An 8,789-nucleotide genomic window follows, 5' to 3' on the forward strand; every position below is an offset into this window, starting at 1 on the left:
ACATTCGTGGGTAACTTAATGACAGAGATAAGTTCTGAGGAATGAATCCTTGGGTGACGTCCTTGCTTGTATGAATATCATGGAGTGTACTTACACAAACCTGGATGATACAGTGTACCACGCAACTAGGCTATGTGGTATGGCCTGTTGCTCCCAGCTACAAACCTGGATGGCATGGTATTTGTGAATGTAAACATATCTAAGCATAGAAGTAGTACAGTAAAAATACAATATAAAAGATAAAAAATGGTACTTGTGTATAGTACACTTATCATGGATGGGAATTGTAGTACTAGAAGTTGTCTGGGTGAGTGAGTGGTGAGTGCATGTGAAAACCTATGACATTACTTTACACTACTGCAGAATTTATAAACACTGTCCAGAGGCTACACTAAATTTATTAAAAAAACATTTTCTTTGTTTAATAATAAACTTAGCTTCTGTAACTTCTTTATATTTTTTCTTTTGCCTTTTTTACAGTGACGCTTAGCTTAAAACACAAATATATTGTACAGCTATACAAAATTTTTTTCTGTATTTTCTTATTTTATAAACATTTTTCTTTTTCTTTTTTTTTTTTTACTTCTTAAACTTTCCTGTTAAAAATTAACACACACACATATTAGTCTAGGCCCACATAGGGCCAGGGTTATCAATGTCACTGTCTTCCCTCTCGTCATCTTGTCTCAGTGGAAGTTCTTCAGGGGCAACGACACACGTGGATCTCTCATTTTTCTATGATACCAATGCCTTCTTCTGAAAGACCTCCAGAAAAACTTATCTGAAGCTATTTTATAGTTAATTTTTTTTTAATTAAATAGGAGTATACTCTAAAGTAACAATAAAAATCATAGTATAGTAAGTCCATAAGCCAGTAATATAGTCATTTATTTTCATTATCAAGTGTTATGTACTGTGCTTTATTGTATGTGTTATACTTCTACATGACTGGCAGGGCAGTAGGTTTGTTCACACCAGCATCATCACAAGCACATGAGTTTCTGCGACAGCAGTATGACAATTACGTTGTCACTAGGTAAGAGGAATTTTTCAGCTCCATTATAATCTTATAGGACCACTGTCACATATGTATTCAATCACTGACCAAAACATCATATGGACAGCATGAGACTCACCATTTTCCAATGATAAATTACATAATAAATTATTAGCAACAGAACTAATTGTATAGTTCTGAACATCTAATTAAAATATTTGTTTTGAGAACATCTGAGTTAGTCCAGGTTTGATTGTTTTATTTGTACCTATGAAAATATTTGTTTTACTTGTATAACTTGAATGGCTTTTGCATAGTTTTGATATAGCCATAATATTAATAATTATGCCAAACTTATGTCCTTGCAATATTCATAATGTCTCATTTTTTAGAATCATTTGGTCTTTACAATAAAGACAATCTTACTTTTTAAAAATTTATTTATGTTTCTCTAATTTATTCTTTAGATTCTAAATGCATGTTTGGGATTACCTTAGTAGTTTATCCATTAAAAAAATGATTCTTTTGGTGGGTATATGTGTGAAGACAAGCTTGTTTTTTACTAAATATTTCCTCTTTTTAAATCTTTTTAATATACTTCATCGCCATACCTAATATTTTTGTATTTTTATTACAAACTACAAATATGCATTGCTTGTATTTTAATTTAAATTTATTAAACAAATGTATATACATAAATTTTAGTCCAATAATTTGACATGGCTACTCCATTCACCATGCAAATTTGTATGTCCAGACAATTTCTTCCAACATATTTAAATAATATATTTAATAACTTTTTGAATTCACTGCAGAGTTTGACAGATAGAAAATCAACTATTTGGGGGCTAAGGTAAAATTTAGTTATCTTACTCTTGCACCCAATAGACTCACATACACACACATGCATACACACACACATAATATTTTTTCCTATTCATCTAATATAGAGGTAATTTTTTTAATCTTAATCTCCATCATGGTTATATAGGTGCTTAGATTTTTTAAACTTTTATTGTACTCTATTCTTTAAAAATGTACAATATGCTACAGGTTTGTTATACTTCAATAACAGGGAAATGAATTAATTAAATTAATTGAGTGAATAAATTAAATGACTTACTTTTAGTGAATCTATTTCTTTTCTTCGCAATTGGCTGCAAAAGTCCAGTCGTTTAATCACAATTGCTACCCACACCCTCAACCCATCACAGCCTGAGAATCATGGGACACACTTTGTGGGAGGGAGCCGTGGAAAGCCAAGATGAATGGGGACAGCATGTGAGGGCCTGGTCAGGCCCCTGCACCTCGTGTCCCTGGCTTCTAGGAGCACAGAATCAGGCTGGGCACAGAGGCCTCTTTTCTGCCCACGAACCAGCAGGGGAGCTCCATCCAAAGGAAGTCAGGTCTCCCCACCAGCCTAGTCAGGGAGCATGAGGGGTCAGGACTGGCTGGAGGAAGGAAGAAGTGAAGAGAAGCGACTCTGATCTGTCTCCACATTTAGGTGCTCTGACCTGCCTCTGCCACATTCAGCTGCTAGGGAGTTGGCCTCGGCCCTCTGAGGGGCCACTGGCACTCAAACCAGCCTTGACTTCTCTGCTTTCTTCTCACATCTCACTGCCTCATCATGGGCTTTCTGCTACTCTGGTAGTTTTTGGCCTCTTGGCTTTTCTGCCTTTTGTCAAACATGATCTTATGGTACAGGTACTTCTCCAGCTTCTTCATCATAACAATCAGGAGCTTGGCCTCGCTCTCCTCCTCCTGGGTCAGCAGCTGCTCCAAACTACCCTCCTCTTCGTTTACTCCCCCTTCATCACCATCACCTTGGTTGTCTTCCTCCCCCTCCTCCTCTTCTGACTCATTCAAGTTTCCTGGGTCCTCTCCCAGCTGCAGAGCCAGAAGCTTCAGCTTCTCAGGTGGGATGTAATCTCCTTCCTCCTCAGTCACAAAGGGTGAAGGGTGTGGGGGTAGCTGCATTGCAGGAAAGTACTCTGCTCCAGGGAAGTGCAGTCTAGCGTTCATGGAGTCAAACACCTACTGGGGCTCCACATAGTGCCTGCTAATAATTGACGTCTGCTGCCCAGGCCAGTCGACAATCTGGTGGGTGCTGCATACTTGAGACTGATGCACAAAGGCTTTTGCCAGGATATGTCTCCCCAAAAACTCCTGATGACGAAGGCTAGGGCTTCAGGGGACACCTGTCAGTTAAGTAAAAACTTTAAGCCCTCAGAAAGCTTCTTGTGGTGCTCCTGCACCTCCAGCTCCTTCCTGAGGTTCTCCTTCTGCACCGCCAACTCCCCATCGGTGGGAAACTCATCCACCTCGGCCTCTTCCTCTGTGGCAAGCACCGTAGCGTGGGCCAGGCTCACACTGAGGGCCTCCAGTTTCTCCACTGGCCTCTCAGAGTCCAGCGTGTAGGTACCATCACTGGCCTTCGCCTCTGCTTGGGCCTGACCCTCAGCTTGAGGGAATAGTGAACGTTGAGTGACTGATAGAGGCTGAAGTTCATCGATGAAGCCCAGTAGGGTGGTGTAGAACTAGGTGAAGGTGGCCGTGACTCTGGAGTCCATGTCTGTCTGGTGGTGGTGGGAGAAAGTATAGGGGGTGATCCACATAATGGGCTGTAGCAGCACCTCAGCCTGGTAGTAAATGCCTTTGATGGACACGAAGACCTTGCTCAAGGCACAGGGAGCGATGACGTAATGCATGAACTCCACTGCCAGCCCGCAGCACAGCTGAATGGTCTCTACATGGGACTTCAGTCCAGGGGAAAGTGGAAAAGAGGAAGCACATGGAGAAGGCAGCGCCACCCAGGTCCCCCCAGGCGTCAATGAATGTGAGGTACCATTCCTTGATGATATGGTCATGTTTGTGGTCAACCTTATTGTCCTTTACATGTTCCTCGGTGTTCCGCTCGTTCTTCCCATAGGCCTTCCGGGGCTTCCAGACAGATTCCTTGTATTCCCGGACCTTGTTGAAGATGAATTTTTGGAGGAGAAACCTGATGTCTTCTATAAGGTAACAAGTTTGGGCCGCAGTAGCACCTCTATTAACCTTCTTCTTGTGTTTGGGTTCATGAGGATAAATGCCCATCAAGATGCACCGTCGCCTCGAGTCAGCCATGTCCAGTGGGAGCTTCTTTCCTGGCTTTGCTTCCCGTGATGTCGTTGGCGGGTGAGCCTCCTTCCTGCTGCTGCTGCTCAAGGCCTCCTGTAGCTCCACGTTAAGCATCCCATGAGTGCTGCAGACTGACAGTGCCACTTCCTCCCGAAGTCTGTATTTATCCTCTCATAAAAATCTTTTACTCTCTAAACATAAACCAAACTTTATATTAATTAATTTCATAACATTTAGTCTTCAGTTTTAGCACTTAATTATATATTTCAACTTCGGGGATAAAAATGTATTACAAAAAAAGTTTACATTGCCTTTTAATGACCTATAGCCTACTTTATTATGGTTCAAGTAACTATTTCTTTATTGAAAAAAAATTATTTAATGGTCTTGTGTCCGGTATTGGGGGGTTCTTGGTCTCACTGACTTCAAGAATGAAGCCATGGAAACTCATGGTGAGTGTTATAGTTTTTAAAGATGGTGTGTCCAGGGTTTGTTCCATCTGATATTCAGATGTGTTCGGAGTTTCCTCCTTCTGGTGGGTTCGTGGTCTGGCTGACTTCAGGAGTGAAGCTGCAGACCTTCATGGTGAATGTCACAGCTTTTAAGGAGGCACATCTGGAGTTGTTTGTTCCTCCCATCTGGAGTTATTCATTCCTCCTGGTGGGTTTGTGGTCTGGAGTTAGTCATTCCTCCCTGGTGGGTTCGTGGTCTTGCTGCAGACCTTCCCAGTGAGTGTTACAGCTCATAAAAGCAGTACAGACCCAGACTGAGCAGCAGAAAGATTTAGTGCAAAGAGCAAAAGAACAAAGCTTCCACAGCATGCAAGTGGACCCAAGCAAGTTGAGGCTGCTGGCTCCGGCAGCCTGCTTTTATTCCCTTATCTGGCCCCACCCACATCCTGCTGATTGGTCCATTTTACAGAGTGCCAATTAGTCCATTTTACACAGAGCTGATTGGTCCGTTTTACAGAGAGCTGTTTGGTACCTTCTGACAGGGTGCTGATTGGTGCGTTTACAATCCCTGAGCTAGACATAGAGTGATGATTGGTGCATTTACAATCCTTTAGCTAGACACATAAGTTCTCCAAGTCCCCACTAGATTAGCTAGACACAGAGCACTGATTGGTGCATTTACAAACCTTGAGCTGGACACAGGGTGCTGATTGGTGCATTTACAATCCTTGAGCTAGACACAAAGTGCTGATTGGTACATTTACAATCCTCCAGCTAGACATAAAAGTTCTCCAAGTCCCCACCAGATTAGCTAGATACAGAGTGCTGATTGGTGCATCCACAAACCCTGAGCAAGACACGGAGTGCTGATTGGTGCATATACAATCCTCCAGCTAGACATAAAATTTCTACAATTCCCTACCCTATTCAGGAGCCCAGCTGGCTTCACCTAATGGATGCCATGCCCGGCCCAGCCTGGCCATGGGCGTAGCTGCCTGTCAGTCCCATTAGTTGCCCTGGCACTCCTCAGCCCTTGGGCGGTGGATAGCACCAGGTGCTGGGGATCAGGGGATGGTGCCCGTCGGGGAGGCTCGGGCAGCATGGGAACACACCACTGGGGGTTCAGGCATGGTGGGCTGCAGGTCCCAAGCCATGCACCTCAGGGAGGCAGCTCAGGCCTGGTGAGAATTCAAGCATGGCATGGGTGGACTGGCAGTGCTGTGGGACCCAGCGTCCCCTCCACAGTTGCTGGCCCAGGTGCTAAGCCCCTCACTTCCCAGGGCCAGTGCTGCCCGCCGGCTGCTCGTAGTGTGAGGCCCGCCAAGCCCGCACCCACCCAGAACTCACACTGGCCCGTGAGCTCTGCACACTGCCCCGGATCCACCCACCGCCAGCCTCTCCCTCCACACTTCCCTATAAGCAGAGGGAGCCCGCTGCCAACTCGGCCAGCCCAGAGAGGGGCTCCCACAGTGCAGAGGCGGGCTGAAGGGCTCAAGTCAGCCCGAGTGGATGCCAAGGCCGAGAAGGTGCTGAGAGCCAGGGCTGCTAGCATGTTGTCACCTCTCAGTCTCATTCTTATGTTCAAACAACGTAGTATTCAATGTCATGGTGTTTCTGAAACTGCAAGTAGTTTTTGTTTTTGTTTTCTATCCCACTGGGCACATAAAGAGATAACTAGACAGCCATAGGACAGTACAGAAAAAATGTGGGCAAAAGTCAAATCTACAAATGATGAACTCGTCCCTTTATATCTAACCCCATAGGTGAGCACCTTTAACTCATTTTTAGAACAATTATTTAACAAATACAAAAGCAAAAACAATGCATATACTGAAACACAAATAAGAACATAATATATAGCATGCAATAATTAGAAAGTTTCCTTTAGATGATCTCATTTGCCATGTAAATCTTCTCCTCAGAGTTAACCATTGTTAGCATTTTGGTACATGTAATGTTTACTTTTTAGACCATTTAAATTGCATTCACACGATTTCTACACACATATGCTCATATATTTTATTTTGCAACTTTCTCTTTTATGTTGAGCAAAATGCCATTGATATATTTCCAGGTCACTACTACCCATCTATCTTGCTGTGTATAATGGTTCCAGAGTATTTCTTACTATGACCAGAGCATACTTTACTGAATCATTTCTCTACTTATAAATATTTATAGTTTTCTATACCAAACGTTCAGGATTTTTTATACAGTATTAACTAGAAAATTTCTATGGTCAATTTCTTTCTTTTTTTTTTTTTAACTTTTATTTATTTATTTATTTATTTATTTATTTTTATTATTATTATTATACTTTAAGTTCTAGGGTACATGTGCATAATGTGCAGGTTTGTTACATATGTATACTTGCCATGTTGCTGTGCTGCACCCATCAACTCGTCAGCACCCATCAACTCGTCATTTACATCAGGTATAACTCCCAATGCAGTCCTTCCCCCCTCCCCCCTCCCCCCTTCCCCCTCCCTATGATAGGCCCCGGTGTGTGATGTTCCCCTTCCCGAGTCCAACTGATCTCATTGTTCAGTTCCCACCTATGAGTGAGAACATGCAGTGTTTGGTTTTCTGTTCTTGTGATAGTTTGCTAAGAATGATGGTTTCCAGCTGCATCCATGTCCCTACAAAGGACACAAACTCATCCTTTTTTATGGCTGCATAGTATTCCATGGTGTATATGTGCCACATTTTCTTAATCCAGTCTGTCACTGATGGACATTTGAGTTGATTCCAAGTCTTTGCTATTGTGAATAGTGCCGCAATAAACATACGTGTGCATGTGTCTTTATAGCAGCATGATTTATAATCCTTTGGGTATATACCCAGTAATGGGATGGCTGGGTCATATGGTACATCTAGTTCTAGATCCTTGAGGAATCGCCATACTGTTTTCCATAATGGTTGAACTAGTTTACAATCCCACCAACAGTGTAAAAGTGTTCCTATTTCTCCACATCCTCTCCAGCACCTGTTGTTTCCTGACTTTTTAATGATTGCCATTCTAACTGGTGTGAGATGGTATCTCATTGTGGTTTTGATTTGCATTTCTCTGATGGCCAGTGATGATGAGCATTTTTTCATGTGTCTGTTGGCTGTATGAATGTCTTCTTTTGAGAAATGTCTGTTCATATCCTTTGCCCACTTTTTGATGGGGCTGTTTGTTTTTTTCTTGTAAATTTGTTTGAGTTCTTTGTAGGTTCTGGATATTAGCCCTTTGTCAGATGAGTAGATTGCAAAAATTTTCTCCCATTCAGTAGGTTACCTGTTCACTCTGATGGCAGTTTCTTTTGCTGTGCAGAAGCTCTTTAGTTTAATGAGATCCCATTTGTCAATTTTGACTTTTGCTGCCGTTGCTTTTGGTATTTTAGACATGAAGTCTTTGCCCATGCCTATGTCCTGAATGGTACTACCTAGGTTTTCTTCTAGGGTTTTTATGGTATTAGGTCTAACATTTAAGTCTCTAATCCATCTTGAATTAATTTTCATATAAGGAGTCAGGAAAGGATCCAGTTTCAGCTTTCTACTTATGGCTAGCCAATTTTCCCAGCACCATTTATTAAATAGGGAATCCTTTCCCCATTTCTTGTTTCTCGCAGGTTTGTCAAAGATCAGATGGCTGTAGATGTGTGGTATTATTTCTGAGGACTCTGTTCTGTTCCATTGGTCTATATCTCTGTTTTGGTACCAGTACCATGCTGTTTCGGTTACTGTAGCCTTGTAGTATAGTTTGAAGTCAGGTAGCGTGATGCCTCCAGCTTTGTTCTTTTGACTTAGGATTGTCTTGGAGATGCAGGGTCTTTTTTGGTTCCATATGAACTTTAAAGCAGGTTTTTCCAATTCTGTGAAGAAACTCATTGGTAGCTTGATGGGGATGGCATTGAATCTATAAATAACCTTGGGCAGTATGGCCATTTTCACGATATTGATTCTTCCTATCCATGAGCATGGTATGTTCTTCCATTTGTTTGTGTCCTCTTTTATTTCAGTGAGCAGTGGTTTGTAGTTCTCCTTGAAGAGGTCCTTTACATCCCTTGTAAGTTGGATTCCTAGGTATTTTATTCTCTTTGAAGCAATTGTGAATGGAAGTTCATTCATGATTTGACTCTCTGTTTGTCTGTTACTCGTGTATACGAATCCCATTGTCTCAGCCCAAAATCTCCTTAAGCTGATAAGCAACTTCAGCAAAGTCTCAGGATACAAAATTA

At 42.1% G+C, this 8,789-nt stretch overlaps 1 pseudogene; it reads right to left on the bottom strand.

Moving 5' to 3' along the window:
* Window positions 1-1,677: 1,677 nt before the first annotated feature.
* Window positions 1,678-4,809, bottom strand: LOC101021483 (annotated as a pseudogene).
* Between the last annotated feature and the right edge of the window lie 3,980 nt (window positions 4,810-8,789).

This window comes from Papio anubis, chromosome 3, assembly GCF_008728515.1.
Source record: "Papio anubis isolate 15944 chromosome 3, Panubis1.0, whole genome shotgun sequence".
Classification (NCBI taxonomy): Eukaryota; Metazoa; Chordata; class Mammalia; order Primates; family Cercopithecidae; genus Papio; species Papio anubis.